The sequence below is a fragment of the Mustela lutreola genome, chromosome 10, assembly GCF_030435805.1.
Source record: "Mustela lutreola isolate mMusLut2 chromosome 10, mMusLut2.pri, whole genome shotgun sequence".
NCBI classification, from domain to species: Eukaryota; Metazoa; Chordata; class Mammalia; order Carnivora; family Mustelidae; genus Mustela; species Mustela lutreola.
Window position 1 is genome coordinate 110,760,579 of NC_081299.1, and position 26,332 is coordinate 110,786,910.

Sequence of the window (26,332 nt, forward strand, 5' to 3'; positions counted from 1 at the left end):
GAATACATGTGCATGACACTTAAATTTTCACAGAAGGATCTACAGTATTTTATTTCTGTGTACTTTTTCAAGTAAGGTAGTGAAGGATAATTTTCTAAATCTAAAAGGGAGTTTGGATCTGAATGTAGAAATTTTCAGAAACCACAATTTGGGAACGACCATCAAAGGCTTAAAAAAAAAAAAAAACGTTAAATTTGAAGTGATAGACTCTTACTTTTCAGAGTATCTAAAATAATAAGCAGTAGGTGCACCAATATAATGTATAATAGATTTAAATCAGAAATTTAGAACATCACCAGTTAGTTTGGAAGATAGCATTTTGTTGCCTTGTAAAAGCTTAGAAAGGGGTATTCCCTCAAAATAGAGAAATTACTGTCATTGATTTAAAAAAATGGTAACAAAGGTGTCTAGTGAAAACCTACAGGGCTTTATGTGGAATAGCTTACTCATTTCAATTTTTTCTATAAAACTTTTTCAATTTTATTCTAGCTCCCTCCCCTCACAGCCTTCAGCATTCTAATTCAAATTGGTAAAAGGACCAGCAACGGTTGAAGTTTCCCTAAAGGAACTACACCAGACTAAACTAGCTAAAAACAAATGAAGAAAGCAAAACTCCTATGTAGTAGAACGTTGGGATGAAATGGGCATTCTTACTTTGTCTCCATTTAACTCCAGATGAAGTCAAAACCATGGTTTGGGTCCCTGAGTCAACTGCAGAGAGAACATTTTCTAAAAATGTATGCATGGCATCAGAAAGGCTAAAAAGTAAGTAGAGGGCAGAACATGTGAGATGAAAGCCTTTAAGACCAGTGACAGTCACTTTTTCCAATCGTCCCTTAACCTTACCCCTGGAACCTAGCCCAGGAATCCCCCTGGGATGTAGGGCAGTGTGGCCACACAAGCCCTCAAGATTAATAACGGAGATGAGTTCAACTCATCCAGCTGAGTTTTCTTCAACCACAGGAACATTCTCTAGTCTGAAGCTCAGAGGAGAAACAATGTGAGAACCATGCTTTCTTAATCTGTCATTGAGTGGGACATTCATTTCCTTTACAAGGAAAAAATAAAAGATTCTGATCTCTACTGTTAAACAGGGAATGATTTTCCTAAATAAGCATAGTAAGATATGGATGTCCACAAGTGAATTAGCATCCTGAATTTCAGTGAGTTGCCAAAGCTTAGGGAGTCTGTTCATCCATCTCTCTGCAATTACCTTTGTGAATGAGATGGTTCTGGGGCTGGTTTGAAAGAGTAAGTATTGGAAATCCCTCTTGTACAATGTCTTCCAAGAAATCCCTAATGATCTGAGTGGTGGAGTTACCTCTTATAGGTAGGACATTATTGAACAGGGCACAGGAACTTGGTCCAACGTTAATAGAACAATCATGGGATGAATCATAAGATTTGATTGTTAGGGCAACATACTTACTACCTTTTAGTACTTTAATAAGATTGGTCTGGGTCATTGCAAATGCTCCGGCATGAACTTGCAGATGACAGGAGATGGAATGAAGATGTGAGATGGACCTGTTCACCTTATCTGAAGAGAGGATAGTGGATGCTCATTATTTATCCATGGATGTCTGAGCTCAGGAGTAGGTTCTTTGGTCTTGGAGGAAGAAGCAAAGATAAAGATCTGATTTGTCACCAGAAGGAGCAGTGAGTTGCCTCTGTCTGAAAGTCCAGAGACCTGATTTCTTGGCACAGCTCTTGTCAGTACTATCTGTGTAACTGTGGACAAACCATTTAATCTCTTTCAGACACAGGTTACTCAGTGCCTAGAAGAGGAGTTTTAATAGGTTGGTTGCTAAGGCCAGAATTTGAATGAAATATCAGCTTTCTCTAACTTAGGCAGTTTCTTTAAGACCTGTTCTGTAGACACGGGGATTGTCATGGTAGATTTTCTTTGGTGTTAAAATGAATTAACCATCATAAATTCCCCCAACTTCAGAAGAAATCAGTAATGTGGGCCACTGGTCTTAATCTAAAATTGGGTGGACAGTCTTTTATTATAACAATATTGAGAGAAAGAAATGCCCCAGATTTTTTCTGTCCAATATGGTGGCCATGAGCCCTGTGTGCCTAGCTGAATTTAAATTTGAATTAAAAAATTAGTTCCTCAATCACCTTAGCCCATTTTGAGTGCTCAGTAACCACGTGTGTCTACTGTATTGGGCAGCATATGCATAGAATTACAAAAAGTTCTATCAGTCAACAGTGTCTCAGATCTTTGCCCAGACCACAGACTGCAGCTATTGTTCCTCCCTTAGTGCAAGACACCGATGTTTGTGTCCTCAGATGACTGTGTCCATCTTTAAGAAACAAATAATGTATAAAAACTCACTTGGAAGTATAAGAACTATAAGAAACCTTTCAGGCAAAAGATGCTGGGGGCATTGAACAAGAGTTTGAGAGAGAAGGAGAGGATAAAAGAAGGAATTAGGAAACACCAAAACCATTCTGTGCCTTGAGTTTTGACCAGTCCTGAGCTTCTGTAGAATACACAGCCCCTAGAGGGGTGTTCCTCAAAGATATGGCCACCCCATGACCTCAGAGATGGAAAAGGATGAGAAAAGCAGGTATCCTTTAATCAGGGACCCGCTCAGTACTCAATGGTGGAGAAAAGGTTAGTCATGTTGGGCCCATGTTTCAAAAGACAAAGTTGTTACATAGCCAGGCTGGCAGGACAGGAAATAGTTCAGGCTTTCTGGAAATAGGTGATGGGGTAATCACTCTATCTAACAGCCAGCTCCTTAGGTACAGGTCTGTGCAGTCAAACTCAGGGAATGTTTTAAGGCTTAAGCTTAAATATTAGAAAGCATCAGTGATATAAGTCTTTTCTGCAGATTTGGCACAGTGGTTCCACCTTCAGCCCTGCTGGCTAGGGGGCCATGCATATGGGAAAGGAAGAAATCAGAGGCAGATGGCAAAATGTGTAATTTTAGCTGCTGTCTGAAAGCCACCTGTGAAGGAAATCACCTTTCTCTTCCGGACTCACTTCCAGGTGCAGCTTCAGGGGGCAATACTGAAGATGCTAGCACCAAGTTCACAGATAGCATCGAGGAGGAAGCTGCACACAGTAGCCAGCAAGTAAGTCCAAGTCAGGTTCTGGGTTCCCAGGGTGGCAGGCTCATAGCCCTTTGGGGTCTGGTAGTCTCCTGCAGCCCTTGTAAGCCTAGAGTAAGAAGCTATCTTTTTATAAAACCACTTCCCATCTTCTTTCTGCCCTCCTTGAGCTTCCCAGCCACGTTGCCAGCCAACCCCTATCCTCACTCCACTTTTCTTTCCAATCCACCTTTTCTCCCCCACTCCTTCTATCACTTGCTCCTTCTTCCCCCCTTTGCCCCTATGTACCACCTATAGCTCTAGCTTCAGAAGAATGTTTACTTACAACAAGACCATGGACAGTTCCCCTCTTGGGTTTTTGTATCCAAAACACACCACAGAAGACAGGAAGTCTTTGGAGGGCTGCTGGGGGAGGTGGCAGGCCTAAGATCCACTTCAGGAAAGTGCTGAGAACCTCCAAGGGAATCGGAAATGCTTCCAAAGCAGGGATCTCTGTCTTGGTGAACTCTCGTTACACAAAAGAGAAGTCTGTTGGACAACCTGACAGACCACCCAGGTTGGGACACATCAGTGACCGGCAGGTGACACTTCAAGAGCAAGCTTCTATCAAACCTCAGAACCTGGTACCCAGGGCTGAAATACTGTTCAGCCATCACTGAAGGTACAACCAGCAGTTTACAAGCTCAAGAGTTGAAAGCCTTGGACCTCAGAGATTAAGTCACTGACAGTGATCCCACTGCACTCGCTGGCACTCCTGTGTGTCTCCACCTTGCCCAGTGACACTTAGCAATTACACCTCCTACATAGACTGTGCCTGTGAGTCTCTGAGTTATTAAGGAGAAAACAGATCATTTGGTATCTGTCCTTCTGCAGGAGTAGCTGAGCTTTTCCAGTTTTAGCTTCCTTGGAGCTATTAGAGAAACTGCTGGGAAAATGAGGTGTTCTGGGTCTGCCTCTATACCTCCTGTATAAGAAAAAGAGGAGACCAACAAAAAGAACATACATGAGCATTCCTCAAATCTCACTGGACATGACACAGTCTTTGGCTCTTGAGGACATGAGTAGTTGGCTGTCTGGGACACCTCACATCCTTAACACCATTTCTTCCCCTTCTCCCAAGATCCCCTTTTTATTGCTCTAGCCGTACCTGACCCATACTTCTCCCTTAAATTCTTGCATGAATTCCACTTCTCCTTTTCCTTGAACAGCTTCTCCTAAGTTCTCCTAACCAATGTTTGTGACTTTAATTATGTACAGTATTGCCTCTCCGGTCAGATCCCTCTGCCTCTCACTCCTTAAAGTCACTGAGGGGCTCTGGGGAGAAGAGAGGGATCTGCAAGATAAACAAATGTCCATTCTAAGATTTAGATTGGGGTATCAGCTGGCCATGTGGTTATTGCTGCTGTGGACAGGATTAGCTCCAGAAAAAGTGAACAAGAGACACAGATGTGAAGACAGCCAGATTCTGAGTGACACGATCTTAACAATGAGTAGTCATGTGAGTCTTCGCTCTAGTTCTCAGTTGTAGGCAAACTGGTTTGTAAAGTTATTCCTTCCTCAACCTTCCTTCCTATAGCCTAGTATGGGGCAAATAACCAGATCACATTTTGAAAAGGTCAGTTCAACCCTGGACTAAACTAAACCTTTTGCATTAGGGCAAGTGTATTTCCCTTGCAATGGCTGTCCTATTACTAGGCAGAGATACTTAATAAATTATTTGTTAGTCTTTGGATAGGGCTCATGATAGACAAATTTATATACCTGCTGGATGGAGAATATCTTTTTTTTCCTTTTAATTTTTTTAAATTTATTTTTTATTTTCAGCATAACAGTATTAATTATTTTTTCACCACACCCAGTGCTCCATGCAATCCGTGCCCTCTATAATACCCACCACCTGGTACCCCAAACTCCCACCTCCCCACCACTTCAAACCCCTCAGATTGTTTTTTAGAGTCCATAGTCTCTCATGGTTCACCTCCCCTTCCAATTTCCCCCAACTCCCTTCTCCTCTCTAACTCTCCATGTACTCCATGCTATTTGTTATGCTCCACAAATAAGTGAAACCATATGATAATTGACTCTCTCTGCTTGACCTATTTCACTCAGCATCATCTCTTCCAGTCCCGTCCATGTTGCTACAAAAGTTAGATATCCATCCTTTCTGATGGAGGTATAATTCTCCATAGTGTATATGGACTACCTTTGGTAAGTGTAACTTTCTTCCCATCACCTTTCCTTGAAAATAAGCCAAGCAGAGAAAGTCAATTATCATATGGTTTCACTTATTTGTGGAGCATAACAAATAGCATGGAGGACAAGGGGAGATGGAGAGGAGAAGGGAGTTGAGGGAAATTGGAAGGGGAGGTGAACCATGAGAGACTATGGACTCTGAAAAACAATCTGAGGGTTATGAAGGGGTGGGGTGTGGGAGGTTGGGGGATCCAGGAGGTGGGTATAGGAGAGGGCACGGATTGCATGGAGCACTGGGTGTGGTGAAAAAATAATTAATACTGTTATGCTAAAAAAGTAAAAAAAATTAATTAAAAAAAAAGAAAAAGAAAAGCATTTCCAGGGACAGAAAGTAATCTAAGTTTTAGTCTGCTTATGTGACACCCTCAGACAGGAATGGCTCCTTCTTGGCCATAGGGTCATGTCAACATGTTAAATATATTTTTGTATCACTATGTTATATTTTAATGTTCTCTATTAAAATAATGATAAATTAGAAAAAAAAATCAATGTCTAGTTTCGGGTAGGAGGAACTTTGGTTTATGAAATCATTGTAAATTCACTTCAGCTTTCCTGGAGTTTGAGGGCATGACTGTCTGGCTGCCAAATAAATAAGGCTTGTTTTGCCATAACTGTTGTGTCCAGATTCTCAAAATGGTGTTTGCTGGTTTCTGGTGAAATAGTCTCTTACAGTTAGTCTCTGGGTTCCTCTTTGCCACATCCTTGGAAGGTAAACTTTATTCAAGACCAAGCTACCTTCCTACCTCAGGTATACACATATTTACCCTAACAAACACATCCCACGTTGTGTTCCTTCCAAGGTAAGAGCTATCTTTTGGCCAAAACAAGTTGCTTCATCCTTATTTTTAGTCTCGTTCACATCTGGAAGTCTCAGATCTGGCTATGTTGCTAATTTTCCCCAGGTATCTCCCACAAAATCCCATTCTCAAGCAAACGTAAGGTCTCTAATAAATAACTAGGAAATGCTTGTGAAATGAATCAAGCATTGACTTTCTTCATTTGAATGTGTGCAACAGAAAAAAAGTTATCAAGTATCAAATGCAATGAAGGAGAAAAAAGTCAGTAAACGTCATGTGAAGAACTTAAAAAAATCATTAATGCCTTTCACATGTGTGAGAACTGCTTTACATTGTGAAACATGTGTCATAGGGTAAAAACAAAACAATGCAATTCAAACAGGAGATCATACTTGCATATGAATTTCTGTAGGGTAAAAGGAAACCCAGCACACACAAAAGAGGTTTAATTATACCATGGAAGCAATAGAACAAATGAATTAGGAACTGGCCAGTGGGGAGGATCCTGTATGAGATATAATTAAAAATAGACCTAAAGGATTCATACTAACACCACACATACTGAAAGCCCTGGGGTTTTATTTGGGAAAACATATAGAAATGTCAACTTTCCATAGATGAGCAAGAAAAACTGATTAAGAAGCTAGATTCTAAGTCATTTTTCATGCATTTACATTTCAATTTTAAAGATAAGTTAGCCTAAAGCAAGCTTCCTCTGACACAGAACCCAAATTAGCTGGGAAGCAAATCATAGCTCTATTTTCTAATTTTAATGTGGTAAATTAGACTAGGTGTACCTTCAGGTCCTTTCTGGTATTGACATTCTGTGGTTCTTTATTTTTTATTTTTAAAGAAAGTAGGTGTATTTAAATCAGTGAAAGATAACAAGCAGTGAGAAGGCAGTTTAAAAATATATACATATAGATGGGGTACCTGGGTGACTCAGTCAGTTACTTGGGCATCCAGGTCTTGATCTCAGCTGAGGTCTTGTTCTCCAGGTCATGAGTTCAGGCCCCATATTGTGCTCCTCCCTGGGTATGGAGCCCACTTAAAAAAAAAAAAAAAGAAAGATATCATTAAGATGAGGTTATTTTTAAAGATTTATTTATTTGAGAGAGAGAAAGAGAGAGCATGAACAGGGGGTAGGGGGAGAGGGACAATCAGACTCCCTGATGAGCAGGAAGCCCAATGAGGAGCTCGATCCCAGGACTCTGGGATCATGAACTGAGCCAAAGGCAGACACTTGATTGACTGAACCACCCAGAAGCCCCAAAGTGAGTTGTTATTTTTAAAGAGAAACAACACTTAGGTTTTAGTGAAGAATAAAGTGCCCATATTCAAAGCTGATGGTAATGTTTATTTATTTATTTTTTAAAGGTTTTATTTATTTATTTGAGAGAGAGAGGACAAACAGGGATCGGGGCAGGAAGGAAGCAGATTCCCCACTGAGCAGGAAGCCCAATGTGGGACTCAGTCCCAGGACACTGAGATCAAGACCTGAGGCTGAAGGCAAATGCTTAACTGACAGCCACCCAGGTGCCCTGCCAATGTTTATTTTAGCTAAGTTCATTGAAAAGGGTTTATTTAGAAAGGTAACATCTCATAGTTTAAATGAGGGGTTGAGGTCCTAAATTTTCAAAAGTGGTTTTATCCAGTCCCCCTTTATTTTGTCTCAAGTGCTTGATGGCACATGTGGAGATAGACCAACCTAACTGAGACTGGTCGGAGAACAAGAGAGGCAAAAGTCAGGCTCAGAACCCAAGGAAGGCCTGGGAAATGAGCAGTTGTGTCTATGCATCTTTCTTCATTCTTCTTTTTTTGCAACCTCAATGGCTGTGCTACTGGCAAATTAATGCTGTGAATCAACTCCACCCATGCAGCCTAGGTCTTACTGAGCTCCATTACAAGCAGAAGTCTGTGGCTTTGTGCCAGGCCAAGCAGCTCTGTCAGTCATTGTTCCATTTAAGCAGCTCCAGGCCCTGTTCTGTTCTATATATTTGTGACCTGAATGAAGGTATAAAGCATGTAATTAATTCTACAAATCGTGCCGAATCGAATGGCTACTACTTGATTTATGAAGATGCAAATAAAATATTTTGAAGACTTTGATCATTGAGAAATTATTCTGGATAGCCAGAACGAATTTACCAGTGACAAGTACAAGCCACACTGTTAATACAGATAGAAGATACAGCATGAGCCCCAAATAGCTGTGGGACAGAGGTGGGAAATTGGGAGGTCAACATAGACCCGAAGCTAAGTAGAACCCCAAAGTGCAGTCACCGAGAGGAGAAAAAAGCAACATAGCATTGGGATATATTAAGATTAATATTGGATGGATGGACAAGAAACCCTTGCACAAAAATACTTAGTCATACATGGAGTGGGTTCTCATACTCAGGTTTTGGTTTCTATACTTTTAAGAGTGTGGGGGAAACTGGAGAGGAACCCAAAATGAGCAATAAGAAAGTCTTTTAAAAAATTCTCATTACAGGAAAAGTTACATGATCTTCTTGAGTTGACACACTGAAGAGTAACTTTAGGAGTATCCACGGAACATAGAAAGGTGTTGGGAAGTTGTTTCCATCTTGTTTTCTCCTCAGGTGCTTCAATTTGTAGACAGAGTTTGCCTGTCAGCATCAGCGCAAGAGTGATAAGCAACAAGTGGGCAGGTGACCTCACTTTTTTTTTTTTTTTTAAATTTTTATTTATTTACCAGGGAGAGAGAGGGAGAGAGCGAGCACAGGCAGACAGAATGGCAGGCAGAGGCAGAGGGAGAAGCAGGCTCCCCGCTGAGCAAGGAGCCCGATACGGGACTCGATCCCAGGACGCTGGGATCATGACCCGAGCCGAAGGCAGCTGCTTAACCAACTGAGCCACCCAGGCGTCCCTCACTTTAACTTCTCCATAGTTATGGGGTGTGATTCTCCTGCTGCCAGTGAAATTAAGCTGCTGTTTTACCTGTGGCTGAGTGCCTCCTGTCTCAGTCTTCCTTTTTAGGGCATGAGGTGCAGGCTTGGCCTTAGGCTCAAGAGCTGGTGTCTCAAGCTGAGATTTTTATATTCAAGGACTTGGATATTGTGGCGTCAAGGAAGTTTCCTGTCTTGTAAGAAGCCTCTCAGGAGACTCGGTTCCCCAGGGAGAGAAGAAATCAGCATCCACACTCTGGTCCTGTGTAAACCTCAATTGTTTCCATTGGGTTTTTATTTATGATGGGCTTGTGTTTTTTTTCTCACCCACATCTGGATGTGGCTCTTCCTGCCCATGGCGGCAGTTCTGAACACTGGCTCTCTCGTGTGCTCCCCATCCAGACCAGTCTCGAGGGCCCTTATGGCTAAGGAAGTCCTTAGGGCGAGCTCATTTTAGGGCGTTTTTGTTCCCATTAATGGCTGCCTTTGCAATCTGATGTTCCTCATGACCTAACTTCTTTAAATTATTATTATATTTCAGCTCCTCAATATGGCCTTGGGGAAAAGCCTGGCAGCTGTGGAGACCTAGAATGTATGTCTTCCCCCTCCTTCCTCAGCAGGAGGGGCCAATAACAGAGGTCTTCAGGAGGAAATGCTCCACCTGAGGGCCAAGATCCACCAACACTTAGAGGAGAAGAGGAGAGCTGAGGGGGAACTGAAAGAGCTAAAGGCTCAAATTGAGGAAGCAGAATTATCCTCTGTGGCCCACATCAGGTAGGACACTGCCCAGAGCAGGAGAGCCTGCCCATCGGGAGGTCACCATAGGCAAGGGAGTTCACCTCGCTGCAAGGAAGACATTTGTGCTGCTTTAGGGCTTCCTGGTCCACATCCCAAGCTCCGCGCATTAATGGTTCAAATTCTTAAGAGAAAACTCAATAATTTTGGATAATGATGATCATTCAAATTATTTAAATCTGGTCTTAATTCCGTGTAATAATGCCCATTATTAGCCATAGAGTCACAAGTGAAAATCTCCTGGTGTATGACAGGTATTGCTCTTTTGCATTGGCTGGAACATTTTGAAGAATGTCCTACTACCCATGATGCTTCACTGCTGTGTGTGGAACCAGAAGAGTCCCTGAGGGAAGATGATGTATACTGGGACCCCTTTGCTTCCACTCACCTCTCTCTTAGTGGCATGAATCCCTAAATCATGGAATAGCACTTTTAGAAATCTCTGCTGTTTTGTTAACTTTACAGAAGTGGTATATAGCTGATTCATTGGTTAGACTGACCAAAGTTGCATATTAGTCTGTGGCTAGAACCCTGCCTCTGAATTTTTAATATCTAAGCCTTTTATTCTATGCTATATACTTTTTAGTACAGTCTTGGAAATATTCTTGTGATCATCCTTCATGCTGGTTCTTTTACTCTGAATTGTGATATTCCTTCCTTTTTTTTAAAAGATTTTTATTTATTTATTTGATAGAGATATACAGAGAAAGCACAAGTAGATAGAGCAGCAGGCAGAGGGGAGGGAGAGCTGGCTCTCTGTTGAGCAGGGAGCCCAATGCAGGGCTTGATCTGAGGACCCTGGGATCATGACCTGAGCTGAAGGCAGACACTTAAGGGACTGAGCCACCCAGACACCCCTTTCTTTCTTTCTTTCTTTCTTTCTTTTTTTTAGAGAGAGAAAGAGAGAGTAAATGTGAGATTGTATGCACAAGGAGGTGGAGGTTTGGAAGGAGAGGAGAGAGAGAATTTTTAACAGTCTCCATGCCTGGTGCAGAGCCTAATGTGGGGCTAAGTCTCACAGCCCTGAGATCATGACCTGAGCTGAAATCAAGAGTTGGATCCTTAACCGACTGAGTCACCCAGGTTCCCCCATGATATTTCTTTCTACTTAAGTGAAAGCATAAGTTGTTGTTGTTTAAGTAATCTCTCTGCTCACCATGGGGCTTGAACTCTCAACCTCGAGATCAAGAGTCACATGCTCTTCTGACTGAGCCAGTCAGTTCAAGATTCTAAGAAACTCAATCTGGGGGAGAGCCAACTGCTAATTCTTCAGGTGTTAACTAATAGTTTACTGTGCCTCTTCTAGTCAGCAGTTCTCAATACAGTGTGCTTATGGATTACCTGCAGGAATTTGGTAAAATGTAGATCCATAGGCCTCAGGTCTAAAGTTGTGAGGTTCTGTTGTTGTTGTTGTTGTTTTTACAAGTACATTATAGAATTCTGATGTTAGTACTTTTCAGGTCTGCAGCTGGTATAGCAGAATAAAATGACTCCTCTGTTGTAGACCCTGAACTGACTAGACAATATATGCAATTCCATTTAAGCAACCAGTAGCTCTACTAGGTATGAGTTACCCTTATTTCATATAAAAGGAGACTGAGGCTTGAAGAGGTTAAGCAAACTGCCTCTTTAAATGAATTGCCTTGTTAAAGCAATGTTGTTGTTGTTGTTCCATCCAACCCTGGCAAAGGGATAGGTGTGAAGAAAGGATAGAGTCTAGAATGTCTTGGTGAAAATTAGTTGTTTATCCATTTTATGTCTTCTACAAGTATGCATGTTTTATGTGGCAGGCACTGTGGAGGCTCTGGGGATACAGGGTGAACAGGATAGGAAGGGTCCCTGACCTCATGAAGATGATCTGTCAAAAGAGCAAATAACTACGGAAGTATATTTGATGGTAGTTCTGATTGGTATTATTTATTTCTTGTTTTCCTAGGTCCCAATTTCTCATACAGTGGTTGAAAATTGACCAATGATAATGAATAGAATTGTAGAACCCATAATAAATTTGTCCCAGGAAAGGTCTTTCTTATTCTTTTTTTTTTTTAACACTGTAAGTACCTTTGTTTATTCCAGAGACCAGTGAAAAGTAGAACATGAGGCTGAGTGGGCGCCTGGGTAGCTCAGTCAGCTCAGCATCTGCTTTTGACTTGACCTCGCCGATCCCAGGTTCTGGGATCAAGTCCTGCATCCAGCTCCCTGCTCAATGGGTGCCTGTTTCTCCTTCTTCCTCTCCTTCTGCCTCTGCCACTACTTACTACTTATGCTCTCATTCTCTATCTCAAAAAAATAAAATCTTAAAAAAAAAAATGAACATGAGGCTTGATGACCAGGGTAAAGACAACTAGACCATGTGTGTTGAATCCAAGAATTTTAGGGACTGTGTTGCCACCAAGTAGCTGTGATAATGCGGGAGTCTCTCCTCCTGAGTCTATCCAATAAGGAAGCCCTTGTCCGTTTCTGAGGTGGCTTCCTGCTTTGGGGTGTCTCTAGTCTCTGATGGGCTGAGATGGGGACTACGGGAACTGAGGCCGAGAGAGGAGCCACCCCCTCATGGTGTGTATTGTGTTTCCTACAGGAACACCATGCTGAGCCTTTGCCTTAAGAATGCAGAGCTGAAAGAGCAGATGGGAGAAGCAATGTCTGACGGATGGGAGATTGAGGAAGACAAGGAGAAGGGCGAGGTGGCAGTGGAAACTGGTAGCCAGAGGGAGTCTGAATGAGAATAGCCTTCAGGCTGAATTCAGAAAGCTGCGGGGAAAACTGAAGAATGCCCACAACATCATCAGCCTCCTCAAAGAACAGCTCATGCTAAACAGCAAGGACGGGAACAGTAAGCTTAGCCCAGAGCTCCTTGCACACCTGGCCCAGAAGATCGACAGAATGAACACAGAGCTGGTCTGTTCTCCTGAGAAACCCCAATGCCAGGAGGAGGAGCACGTGACCATAAGGCCCTGCCCCAGACCCCAGAGTCTTGACCTTGGGGTTGCCTCGCCATGGATGGCCACCAAGTAAGTGTGGGTTTGGATGGGAATAGAGACCTGTGGAGAAGGCCTGGAGGTAACAGTTTTTACCTAAAACAGTTCTCTATGGGTCAGAAGGTCTGAGGGAAGGGCTTCTTTGCCCCAAAAGCAACTGTAATAGTATTCCTCACAAATTCAGCCTTTGGAAAAGCTTTTATAACATTGTCTCACAAACATTACTTGGGTAATTAATTTTTCATAAATAGTGTTTCATTTTCCATATGGCACTCTAGGCATTCGGCAGCAGGCAAAAAGACCTGGTCTCTGCCCTTAAGTCTGCAGTGTGGTGGGGAAAGATGGCATAAAACAGGTCATTTCAATAGGATGCCATATAGGGATGCTTGGGACTTAAGGAAGCCCCAACAAGTGTTGTGTAATGACACCTCTCCATATCACTGCCATTTTCATCACAGCCCATCCTAGGTGTCTGTTCATGGGCCACAGGATTGGGCTGTTGGGATCCTCCTAAGGGGAGGGGCTTTGCTAACTATTGATTAAATGGAGACTAGAGAGGATTTGAGGTGGAGGGAGTGGAGGAAAAGGCTGCGACAGGAGCATGAGGATAGATGAGAGGTTTCTACCTCTCCTCTCTTTAACCGCTGAACCAACCTTTACTGAGAGCCCCTCAGTGAACTCTAGTGGCACTGTACTTTGTGCTGAAAATACAGAGATGAATAAAACATTATCCTAGCTCTGCAGGAGCTTGGAGCTGGAAAGCAAGCCACTACCAAGGGGATTGAGGAATGCTGGGACAAACCCATGAATATAGTCCACAGGGGGTCAGAAAGGGACGGGGCCAGGACTGCCCAGGACTGTTACTGCCTTGTCCCTATGCTGGCTCTTTTCACAGGTGAATAACTGGCCCCAGGCCCGAGACCATGGGATTCCATCAGAATTTAGCCTTCCTGGATCCACCACGCACCTGCACTCCCAGCTGGCCCAGTGCAGACAATGCTACCAGGACCTCCAGGAGAAACTGCTGATATCAGAAGCCACAGTCTTTGCCCAGGCCAACCAGCTGGAGAAATACAGAGTCATGCTTAGTAAGTCTTAGGTTCACCATCACTAAGACATCTGTCTATGCGCTTCTTGTAGACTTCCCTTTTCTTCCCCAGCCTCAAAACAAATTTAATCCTGACCAGGGTCCTAGAATTGTGGAAATGGTTATTTAACTTCAGTTTTAGCACCTGGAAGAGAAGAATAAAAAAACAAAGCAAGTTTGCAGTAAGCATATAGGAAAGAAATGGGCTAACATCTAGGTTTGCTGATTTTTGCTATAGTCAGCAAAGTGCTTTACATCCCTCAACATATACTGATAGTTTCTCTCCTCCTCTTGGTACCAAATCACATTCTTCAAAAATATACCATCACTGTTGGTTTAGAATCCATGCTTTCTCCTAGAACCTTCTATGGTGATTGAAATGCTTATGGAGCACATGAGATGTGTCTGATTCAGCTTCAAAATTTTGTTTACTTTTAATTAATTTTTTTATCTGTTTTCAGTATAACAGTATTCATTGTTTTTGCACCACACCCAGTGCTCCATGCAATCCGTGCCCTCTCCTATACCCACCACCTGGTTCCCCAACCTCCCACCCCCACCCCTTCAAAACCCTCAGGTTGTTTTTCAGGGTCCATAGTCTCTCACGGTTCACCTCCCCTTCCAATTTCTCTCAGCTCCCTTCTCCTCTCCATCACCCCATGTCCTCCATGCTATTTGTTATGCTCCACAAATAAGTGAAACCATATGATAATTGACTCTCTCTGCTTGACTTCTTTCACTCAGCATCATCTCTTCCAGTCCCGTCCATGTTGCTACAAAAGTTGGGTATTCATCCATTCTGATGGAGGCATAATACTCCATAGTGTATATGGACCACATCTTCCTTATCCATTAATCTGTTGAAGGGCATCTTGGTTCTTTCCACAGTTTGGTGACCGTGGCCATTGCTGCTATGAACATTGGGGTACAGATGGCCCTTCTTTTCACTACATCTGTATCTTTGGGTTAAATACCCAGTAGTGCAATTGCAGGGTCGTAGGGAAGCTCTATTTTTAATTTCTTAAGGAATCTACACACTGTTTTCCAATGTGGCTGCACCAACTTGTGTAAGAGGGTTCCCCTTTTTCCACATCCTCTCCAACACACATTATTTACTGTTTTGTTAATTTTGGCCATTCTGACTGGTGTAAGGTGGTATCTCAATGTGATTTTGATTTGAATCTCCCTGATGGCTAGTGATGATGAACATTTTTCCATGTGTCTCTTAGCTAGTTGCATGTCTTCATTGGAGAAGTGTCTGTTCATGTCTTCTGCCCATTTTTTGATATTATTATCTGTTTTATGTGTGTTGAGTTTGAGGAGTTCATTATAGATCCTGGATATCAACCTTTTGTCTGTACTGTCATTTGCAAATATCTTCTCCCATTCCGTGGGTTGCCTCATTGTTTTCTTGACTATTTCCTTTGCTGTGCAGAAGCTTTTGATGTTGATGAAGTCCCCAAAATTCATTTTCACTTTTATTTTCTTTGCCTTTAGAGACATATCTTGAAAGATGTTGCTGTGGCTGATATAGAAGAGGCTACTGCCTATGTTCTCCTCTAGGATTCTGATGGATTCCTGCACACATTGAGGTCTTTTGTCCATCTTGAGTTTACCTTTGTGTACAGTATAAGAGAATGGTCGAGTTTCATTCTTCTACATATAGCTGTCCAATTTTCCCAGCACCATTTATTGAAGAGTCTGTCTTTTTTCCACTGGATATTTTTTCCTGCTTTGTCAAGGATTATTTGCTCGTAGAGTTGAGGGTCCGTATCTGAGCTCTCTACTCTGTTCCACTGGTCTATGTGTCTGTTTTTATGCCAGTGCCATGCTGTCCTGGTGATCACAACTTTGTAGTAAAGCTTGAAATCAGGCAAGGTGATGCCCCGGTTTTGTTTTTCTTTTTCAACGTTTCCTTAGCAATTTGGCATCTTTTCTGATTCCATACAGATTTTAGGATTGTTTGTTCCAGCTCTTTGGAAAATGCTGGTGGAATTTTAATTGGAATGGCATTGAAAGTATAGATTGCTCTAGGCAGTATAGACATTTTTGCAATGTTTATTTTTCTGATCCATGACCATGGTATAGTCTTCCATCTTTTTGTGTTTTCTTTGATTTCTTTCATGTGTGTTCTGTTGTTCCTTGAGTACACACCCTTTACCTCTTTGGTTAGGTTTATTCCCAGATATCTTATGGCTCTTGGTGCTATAGTAGATGGAATCAATTCTCTAATTTCCCTTTCTGTATTTTCATTGTTAGCATATAAGAAAGCAACTGATTTCTGTACATTGACTTTGTATCCTACGACATGACTGAACTGCTATATTAGTTCTAGTAGTTTGGGGATGGAGTCTTTTGGGTTTTCCATATAAAGTATCCTGTCATCTGTGAGGAGAGAGAGTTTGACTTCTTCCTTGCCAATTTGAATACCTTTTATTTCTCTTTGTTGTCTGATTGCTGTTGCTAGGGCTTCTAATACTATGTTGAACAAGAATGGTGAGAGGGGGCATCCTTGTCGTGTTGCTGATCTCAATGGTAAGGCTGTGAGCCCCATGGAGGATGATATTTGCTGTGGGCTAGTAGCTATCTTATAGAACTGTATGGATCTCGATGTTTTAGGACTCTAAATTAGTTTAGCCCCATTCACATATTTACTGAGCCTCTGTGGATAAAGCACTTGCTAGTTTCATGGGGGTTTCTAGGGATGTTAATATATATAATACCTAACATAAAGATATCTGGTCCCCTCAGTTGTTGTAGGTGAGATCACCAGTGGCACACAGAGCTCATTCTGGTGGAAGGAAGTCCTGCCTGGAGTGAGTGGTCTCTTCTCTCACTTGGGTCCAAAGAAGCACCCATTCCACTTTGACTGTTAACTCCCTGTCCCCTGAGGGCTAGGGCACATGCCCCTGAGGTTGAGGGGGTATGTGGGACATTCCAAGAGAACTCTGTGACACCCTCTGTCTCTTCCTGGGCAGGTGAATCCTTGGTGAAGCAGGACAGCAAGCAGGTGCAGGTGGACCTCCAGCATCTGGGCTATGAGACCTGCGGCTGAAGTGAGAATGAATCTCAGTGGAAGGAGAGCACCAGTCACTGTAGAAACACAAGGGCAAGTCTCACCTGACCTCCCTGGAGTTGGCCTTCCCATATGGGAGCTACTGGCCAGTCCCACACCTAATGAGGAGTAGGGCCCAGGGATATGGTAGATGGAAGGGTACCCAGAACCAGTGAGGCACAGGAAGTTTGGCAGAGAACTCTTGTCCAACATGAGGCTGAGTGTGAGTGGGAATGTCTCTAATTAGTTTCCAACATATTGCTGCTGATTAAAAGAAGGAAAGTTCTGTTCAACTGGTGATCATCTAAGGCTTAATTGTTAATGAAGAGACCAGATGAGCTTGTGGAGATATGTAAACCCTAAGCTAAAAATATCTGTTTTTCCATCCTAGAAGGACTTTGACTGTAGGTACACCCACCAAACTGAAATTGAGAATAGAAAAAACACTCAGGGCAGTGGAAGGTGACTGTGCCTGGTTCCTGACCTGCAGGACTGTTGAGTGGGTGGAAATACCATGTCTGAATGCTGGTAAAGCATGGGGCTGAATAAAGTACCACCTCAACCTTCACCCTAGCGATTCCTATCCCTGGCACCAGAGCTGCCTCCAAGCCTTAGCAGTATGTGTAGCTTTATGCAGGAAGATGTCTTTGTCTTTTCTAAGAGAGTGAGGAACACGACAGCTCTGAGGGGAAACAGCCCTGATGGAGGGGCGCCTGGGCTTCTCAGTGACTAGCTCCCCAGGGAAGAAGCCCTTGGAGAGCTCTCAAGGGAAGCAGGAGGAGTTCCATGCATATGGAAAGTTAGAAGACATCTCTCTCCTGCAGAAGGACATCAGAGACCTGAAGGCCCAGCTGCAGAATGCCAACAAGATCATCCAGAACCTCAAGAGCCAGGTCCGGTCTCTCTCAGTTACAAGTGATTATTCATCTAGTTTGGAGACACCACGGAAGCTGAAGGCCATTGACACTGTTGAGGGATCTTCACCTCACAGTGTCACTGATGAAGATGAGAGGTAGCTGTCTGATGACACTGGGGCTTTCTACCCCCTGGGCTTCAGGTTAAAAAGGATCTGGAGAGTCTGATCCAGAGAGTGTCCCAGCTAGAGGCCCAGCTCCCAAAAACTGGAGTAGAAGGGAAACTGGCAGAGGAACTGAGATCAGCCTCCTGGGCTGGGTAAGGGGGACAATCTTTGGCTCCTGATAGGATTGAAAATGTCTAAGTTTGTGTTGGACGTGGGCTAGCCCAGACAGGTAGAAGAGAGAACCCAATAAGGTGATCAGAAGAGTGCCTACTTCCATGCTAGGCCTAGATCCAAAGAAAGGTCCATAGGCCCTGCTTGGGAAACACCAGGTCTCTGGGATTTCCTCTCAGGAATCTATTAGTAAAGCAACTGGATATGTGGTGTAGTAGGAAGGCTGGAGTTAGATTGCCTGGGTCTGAATCCTAGCTCTAGCACTTTCTAGCTGTTCAACTTACTTAGACTTTCTGGGCTCTTTCCTTACCTATTAAATGAAGAGAGTAAGAGAACCTATCTCAACAGGTGGTTACTGGGTTTAAATGAATTAGTACAAGTGATCAAAATTGCCTAACATATATTAAGCTCTCAGTATGACTTTGTGTTGGAATACAGTACTTTGTGTTGGAAGACACTGGGTATCTGTCCTTGTTATCTGCGCTGAGCATCAAACCATGCAAAAGCTTAGTGGCCTCAAACAATAATTTATGTGGATTTACAGGGCTCAGCAAGGTGGCTATTGCTTGGGTGTCTCTCCTGGGGCAGCCATCCAATAGCTTCATGTGTCCGGTGATATGATGCTCCTTGCCTTCTCTCTTTCCCCCCCTTGTCTCCTTGTCTTCCAGGGCCTTTCTTCTTGGGGTGGGCCTCTCAAGTGGTCTTAGGTTGTTCCACTTCTGCATGGTGGCTGGCTTCCAACAGAGCAGAAGTAGAAGTTGCCAGGACATTTCAGAGCTACTCCTGGACTTAGCACAGTGTCGCTTCCCTTATTACCTCAGTCACAGTAGTCACAGAGCTTGCCCAGATTTAAGGAGGTGGAGAACAGCCTCTACCTGCCAGTGAGAGAAGGAGCAAAGGCACATTGGCAAAACAACATGTGGAAAAGGAAAGCAATGGCTATTTTGGCAAAACAGTCTGCCATAATAGAGATGATCTTCCATGATCATCACGAAGGCGTGAAAGATCTTATCTAGGCTTAGAATTAAGTGATTCCTTTTTCCCCTCAAGTTTATATATTTATTTATTTATTTTACATAATGTCTCCACTCAACTTGGGGCTTGAACTCCTGACCCCATCATCAAGAGTCGTGAGCTCTTCTTACTGAGCCAGCCAGCCAGGTATCCCAGGATTAAGTGATTCTAGTCACTGAACTTAATTTTATTTATTGTGTCTTTTGAATATCTACTCAGCAAATATGTTTAGTGTTTCTTGAGTATCAGCTATGAATCTACACTCTACTAGTCCCATGAGAAATGTAAAACTGGGCAGCATATTTACCTCTACAGGACCTACAATTCTCCTGGACATAAGGCTAACATGCACAAAACATTGTAAGAACCACTAAATTACTAAACTGACATCATGTATCAGAGCGGGATTTACTCTTATATACTTCAGTTTTTGTGCCAGAATTCAGCCTGGGGAGCTCCTTTGAAATGTTCTCACAGAAATCTCTACTGAAGGCCCATAATTTCACATTCACTCCTTTTCATTCTTACTTTTTCCTCTTCTCTCCTGTATTAGGAAATATGATTCCCTGATTCAGGATCAGGCCCGAGAGCTGTTATACCTATGCCAGAAGATACGAGAAGGGAAAGACATGTGTTACCTTCTTACCCAGCATGTGAAAGAGACAGTAAAATCTTTTGAGGACCTTATTAGGAGCAATGACATTGACTACTACCTGGGGCAGAGCTTTTGAGAGCAACTTGCCCAGGGAAGCCAGCTGACAGAGAGGCTTGCCAGCAAACTCAGCCCTAGTAAGTTTACCACAGGGCTTTGGCACACACTCAGTCACTCCCATAGCCCCAGGCCCAGGTGGCCACCACACCTCCACCACAGTCTTTTTTTTTTTTTTAATTTATTTTTTCTTTATTTTCAGCATAACAGTATTTATTATTTTTGCACCACACCCAGTGCTCCATGCAATCCATGCCCTCTCTAATACCCACCACCTGGTACCCCAACCTCCCATCCCCCGCCCCTTCAAAACCCTCAGATTGTTTTTCAGAGTCCATAGTCTTTCATGGTTCACCTCCCCTTCCAATTTCCCCCAACTCCCTTCTCCTCTCTAACTCCCCATACCCAGGTCATATTCCATTTCATTTCCTGGGGCCATTACAGTATCAAGACTGGCTGGTGGGGAACACTGAGGAGAAACACAAGATTCGGAGTTCATTATTGCAATGGCAGAAACTGGAGCACTCATGGCAAGTGACCTTTAAGGAAGCAGGCTGTGTCCATCCAGTGCTAAGGGGGAGAAAGGGAGAAGAGATTGGAGGATGTCATCATAGTGAAAAGAGCCTGACCTGAGAATTGCAAGACCCATTGGTGTCCCGTATGCTGCCATTAATTTGCTTTGGGCAATGGTTTAGCCTTTCAACATCTCTTTGTATCACATGGTGTCATACATAAATATAATTCCAGTATAGTTAAAGCACGCTGCCCTTTGGATGTGGTTTGAGCACTGAATGTCATAGTGCAAGAGCTAGGAATACGGGTTATTATTGGAGTTCTTTACTTAGAAGACATTTCCTGAGAGTACCAAGAGATAGCAGGATCAGTCTTGGGGACCAACCATCCCACACACTGGTGGCAGGTGCAGAGGTGGGACAGGATAGAGCGAGAGTGGGCTCTCCACGAATGCTATGATGGGACACAGAGCATGCATCTGAGAGTGAGTCTGTTGCAGGCTTAGAGGGTGGAATATTCCAGAGAGAAGCTGAGCAAGTGTGCTTCAAACTTCTTTGCATTGATTTAGGGTAGAGGAAGTCCTGAGACTGATCATGAGGTCAGGGGAGGTCTGCCTGGTGAGTTCAAGAGAGCCCACAGCCCCTCTGAAGCTACAATCTGCACCCTTCCCAAGTAATTCTCCTACATGTCTTGGACACACACAGAGGAATCACCATTCTGTACCCAAAGATGCTCTTGCATTTATAATTTAGGAAGTGGGATCTATTTAATTTCTTACCATGTTTTTCTAAATTTGGCTTACAGAGGATCATAAAAGTGAGAAAGATCAAGCTGGACTTGAACCGCTGGCCCTCAGGTAACTTGAAATAGGATCTGGTAAAGGAATCAGGAACAAGGCCCAAGGGGTCCAGATGACTGTAACTTTACAAATTGGGGCAGGGAAATGCTGATTATAACATGTTCATTTATTCATGAGACACTTTAGCCTCTCTTTTGCTATAATTCTGTTGATTTCTATTGTGTAATTATGCTCCAGGCTTGGAGCATAACTCAGTCTGACCCAACAGTAAAGTAACCAGGTTCCAGGGGTCCTTGGTACCCCCAAGGCTCTCCTCTGCTTTCTTCCTGGGCATTTAAACATGAGGCTGTGCTGCTGAGTTGACTTAGGTTAAGCCACATTGGCAGCTCATTTGGTAGTAGTAGTCCAGTTCCTCTGGGGGGAAAAAAGAATTAGAGAATAATAATGTAGTTTCTCAGAGGGTGGGGGAAAGGCCTGGGTGTTGCAAACTCCTGGGAGGCTATGATCTCTTAGGAACCAGTTTTCAATGAGTCACTGCAGAGAATCTTACCATGTACAGTAAAATATGGGCTCAAAATCTGTAGCTGTAGCCTCTAGTCCAAGCCCCTCTCTGTCAGAAGCCTGCTTTAGACCATGTAGTGCTGCTCCAAGTCCCTGCGTTGAAGAGCAAAGCGTTTTGGTTTTGTTTTCATTGCTAATCCATCCTGGACACATACCTGGGCTGTACCTCAATCATCCACATGATTCCATGCATCCTGCTCTCGGTTGTCAAGGGCGATGCCAGACTGCTATGTATTTGTCACCACTTACCTTCAGTTACTTGGAGACTGGTAACCAGCAGCTCTTGGGGCCAAACTTGGAGCAGCTGTGCCTTACAGGGCTCACAGAGTCTGTGCTAGTTTCTGGCGTCTCCTGTGGCCAGTGCCCTGGGTGGTGATTGGCACTCTTCTTGCCACTGCACCAACCTACTCTCCACCCCTAAGCAGTGATAGGTTATTTTGGTGGTTCTTTTTTTTTTTAATTTATTTTTTATTTATTTTCAGCATAACAGTATTCATTATTTTTGCACCACACCCAGTGCTCCATGCAATCCATGCCCTCTATAATACCCACCACCTAGTACCCCAACCTCCCACCCCCCGCCCTTTCTAAACCCTCAGATTGTTTTTCAGAGTCCATAGTCTCTCATGATTCTCCTACCTTTTCAATTTTCCCCAACTCCCTACTCCTCTCTAACTCCCCAGGTCCTCCATGCTATTTGTTATGCTTCACAAATAACTGAAGTCATAGGATGATTGACTCTCTCTGCTTGACTTATTTCACTCAGCATAATCTCTTCCAGTACCGTCCCTGTTGCTACAAAAGTTGGGATTCCTCCTTTCTGATGGAGGCATAATACTCCATAGTGTATATGGACCACATCTTCCTTATCCATTTGTCCACTGAACGGCATCTTGGTTCTTTCCACAGTTTGGCCATTGCTGCTATAAACATTGGGGTACAGATGGCCCTTGTTTCCACTACATCTGTATTTTGGGGGTAAATACCCAGGAGTGCAATTGCAGGATCATAAGGAAGTTCTATTTTTAATTTCTTGAGGAATCTCCACACTGTTCTCCAAAGAGGCTGCACCAACTTGCATTCCCACCGCACTGTAAGAGAGTTCCCCTTTCTCCACATCCCCTCCAACACATGTTGTTTCCTGTCTTGTTAATTTTGGCCACTCTAACTGGTGTAAGGTGATATCTCAAAGTGGTTTTAATTTGAATCTCCCTGATGGCTAGTGATGATGAACATTTTTTCATGTGTCTCATAGCCATTTGTATGTCTTTATTGGAGAAGTGTTTGTTTATATCTTCTGCCCATTTTTTTTTTAAGATTTTATTTATTTATTTGACAGAGAAATTACAAGTACACTGAGAGGCAGGCAGAGAGAGAGAGAAGGAAGCAGGCTCCCTGCTGAGCAGAGAGCCCAATGCGGGACTCGATCCCAGGACCCCGAGATCACGACCTGAGCCGAAGGCAGCGGCCCAATCCACTGAGCCACCCAGGCGCCCCCCATTTTTTGATATGATTGTCTGTTTTGTGTGTGTTGAGTTTGAGGAGTTCATTATAGATCCTGGATATCAACCTTTTGTCTGTACTGTCATTTGCAAATATCTTCTCCCATTCTGTGGGTTGCCTCTTTGTTTTCTTGACTGTTTCTTTTGCTGTGCAGAAGCTTTTGATTTTGATTAAGTCCCAAAACTTTATTTTTGCTTTTGTTTCCTTTACCTTTGGAGACATATCTTAAAAGAAGTTGCTGTGGCTGATATCAAAGAGATTACTGCCTATGTTCTCCTCTAGGATTCTGATGGATTCCTGTCTCACGTTGAGGTCTTTTATCCATTTTGAGTTTATCTTTAGGTATGGTGTAAAAGAATGGTCAAGTTTCATTCTACATATTTCCCAGCACTATTTATTGAAGACTGTCTTTTTTCCACTGTATATTTTTTCCTGCTTTGTTGAAGATTATTTGCCCATAGACTTGAGGGTCCATATTGGGCTCTCTACTCTGTTCCACTGGTCTATGTGTCTGTTTTTATGCCAGTACTATGCTGTCTCGGTGATCACAGCTTTTAGTAAAGCTTGAAATCAGGTAACGTGATACCCCCAGCTTTATTTTTGTTTTTCAACACTTCCTTAGCAATTCGGGGTCTCTTCTGGTTCCATACAAATTTTTGGATTATTTGCTCCAGCTCTTTGAAGAATACCGGTGGAATTTTGATCGGAATGGCATTAAAAGTATATATTGCTCTAGGCAGTATAGACATTTTAACAATGTTTATTCTTCTGATCCAAGAGCATGGAATGGTCTTCCATCTTTTTGTGTCTTCTTCAATTTCTTTCACGAGTGTCCTGTAGTTCATCGAACACAGATCCTTTACCTCTTTGGTTAGGTTTATTCTCAGGTGTTTTATGGTTCTTGGTGCTATAGTAAATGGAATCAATTCTCTAATTTCCTTTTCTGTATTTTCATTGTTAGTGTATAAGAAAGCCACTGGTTTCTGTACATTGACTCAGTAGAACGTATCAATGAAACTAGAAGCCGTTTTTTTAAAGAATCAATAAGATCGATAAATCATTGTCCACACTAATCCAAAAGAAAAGAGAGAAAGCCCAAATTCATAAAATTATGAATGAAAAGGGAGAGATCACAACGAACACCAAGGAAGTAGAAACAATCATCAGAAGCTATTTTCAACAGTTATATGCCAATAAGCTAAGCAACCTAGATGAAATGGATGCATTCTTGGAGAACTATAAACTCCCACAACTGAACCAGGAAGAAATTGACAACCTGAATAGACCGGTATCTAGTAACGAGATTGAAGCTGTGATCAACAACCTCCCAAAAAACAAGAGCCCAGGACCTGATGGATTCCCTGGGGAATTCTACCAAACTTTCAAAGAAGAAATAACACCTATTCTTCTGAAGCTGTTTCAGAAAATTGAAGCAGAAGGAAAACTTCCAGACTCTTTCTATGAATCCAGAATTACCCTGATCCCCAAACCAGGCAAAGACCCTACCAAAAAGAAGAATTTCAGACCAATATCACTGATGAATATGGATGCTAAGATTCTCAACAAGATCCTAGCAAGCAAGATCTAACAGCACATTAAAAATATTATCCACCATGACCAGGTGGGATTCATCCCTGGGCTACAAGGATGGTTCAACATTCACAAATCAATCAATGTGATAGAACAAATTAATAAGAGAAGAGAGAAGAACCACATGGTCCTCTCAATCGATGCAGAAAAAGCCTTTGACAAAATCCAGCATCCGTTTCTGATTAAAATGCTTCAAAGTATAGGGATAGAGGGAACATTCCTGAACTTTATCAAATCTATCTATTAAAGACCCACAGCAAATATCATCCTCAATGGGTAAAAGCTTGCAGACTTCCCATTGAGATCAGGAACAAGACAAGGATGCCCACTCTCATCACTCTTGTTCAACATAGTATTAGAAGTCCCAGCAACAGCAATCAGACAACAAAGAGAAATAAAAGGTATCCAAATTGGCAATGAAGAAGTCAAACTCTCTCTCTTCGCAGATGACATGATTCTTTATATGAAAACCCCAAAGACTCCACCCTCAAACTACTAGAACTCATACAGCAATTGAGCAATGTGGCAGGATAAAAAGTCAATGTATTTTGGTGGTTCTTCACAGGAATGGTTCCCTTGACTTAGGTGTTTTTTCCTATGTGCCTTGGTCAGGACAAGTTGGGCCAGTGTCCTTGGCTTCACCTATTGTCTCCTTTCACCCCACTAGGCTCAGCAGAGAACTGCCAGAGAAAGAGAAAGTGATTGAGGTCCTGCAGGCCAAGCTGAATACCCGGTCCATCACTCCCTCCAGCAGCCACGCCTTGTCAGACTCCCAGCGCTCTCCCAGCAGTTCCTCCTTCCTGTCTGATGAGCTGGAAGCCTGCTCTGACATGGATATAGCCAGCGTGTACACACACTACATAGAGAAGAAGGCGCTGCCTGGTCATTCAGGTAACCTGTTTCTCTAGCCTGGCCTTGTAGATCCTCCCTGGTTTGTATCAGGCTGAATGTGGCCCTGGGACCAAGCACCAAGTACAGGGCCCCAGTGCTTCAGGATATTTGCTCTGCTCCTGACTCTAGGGGGTGTTGTGGGGTCTCCACTGGATTTGCAAGCTGGTAGACCCAAGGGGAAGCACAGTGGGGAGAGCGAGAACATCCAGACAGGCTCTTCCCCATTGTCTTATGAGCACAGACCGTCTGTCTGACTTCCTTCTCCAAATGGGACATCATCTCCCTCCTGCAGAGGTCTTGCTCACTGCATGTCCTGAACTAGTGTCCCCTGGGTATCTGTCCGCAATCATGGATGCTGTTGCTCCCATCTGGTACTTTTGGAAATGCCATTTTCACAGTTTTTGGGTCTGGGCCCACTCTCACCTCTCAGGTGGTTTGCCTCCCGCAAGAAGCTAACTGCAAATAAGGAAATACATATGACTCACAGTGTTTGTGCTTGGTGCTTTCCCAGAAAGCCAGGCCCTGCCCTGGTACCCTTCTCTCAATAGAAGGCCAGTTCTTTGTCGACCACTGAACATTTTCTTACATTCATGGGTTTTGTAGATTCCACCATCATTCAA

General features: G+C 43.1%; 1 pseudogene; it reads left to right on the forward strand.

Moving 5' to 3' along the window:
* Window positions 1-2,931: 2,931 nt before the first annotated feature.
* Window positions 2,932-26,332, forward strand: part of LOC131810577 (myomegalin-like) — a 42,794-nt pseudogene continuing 19,393 nt past the window's right edge.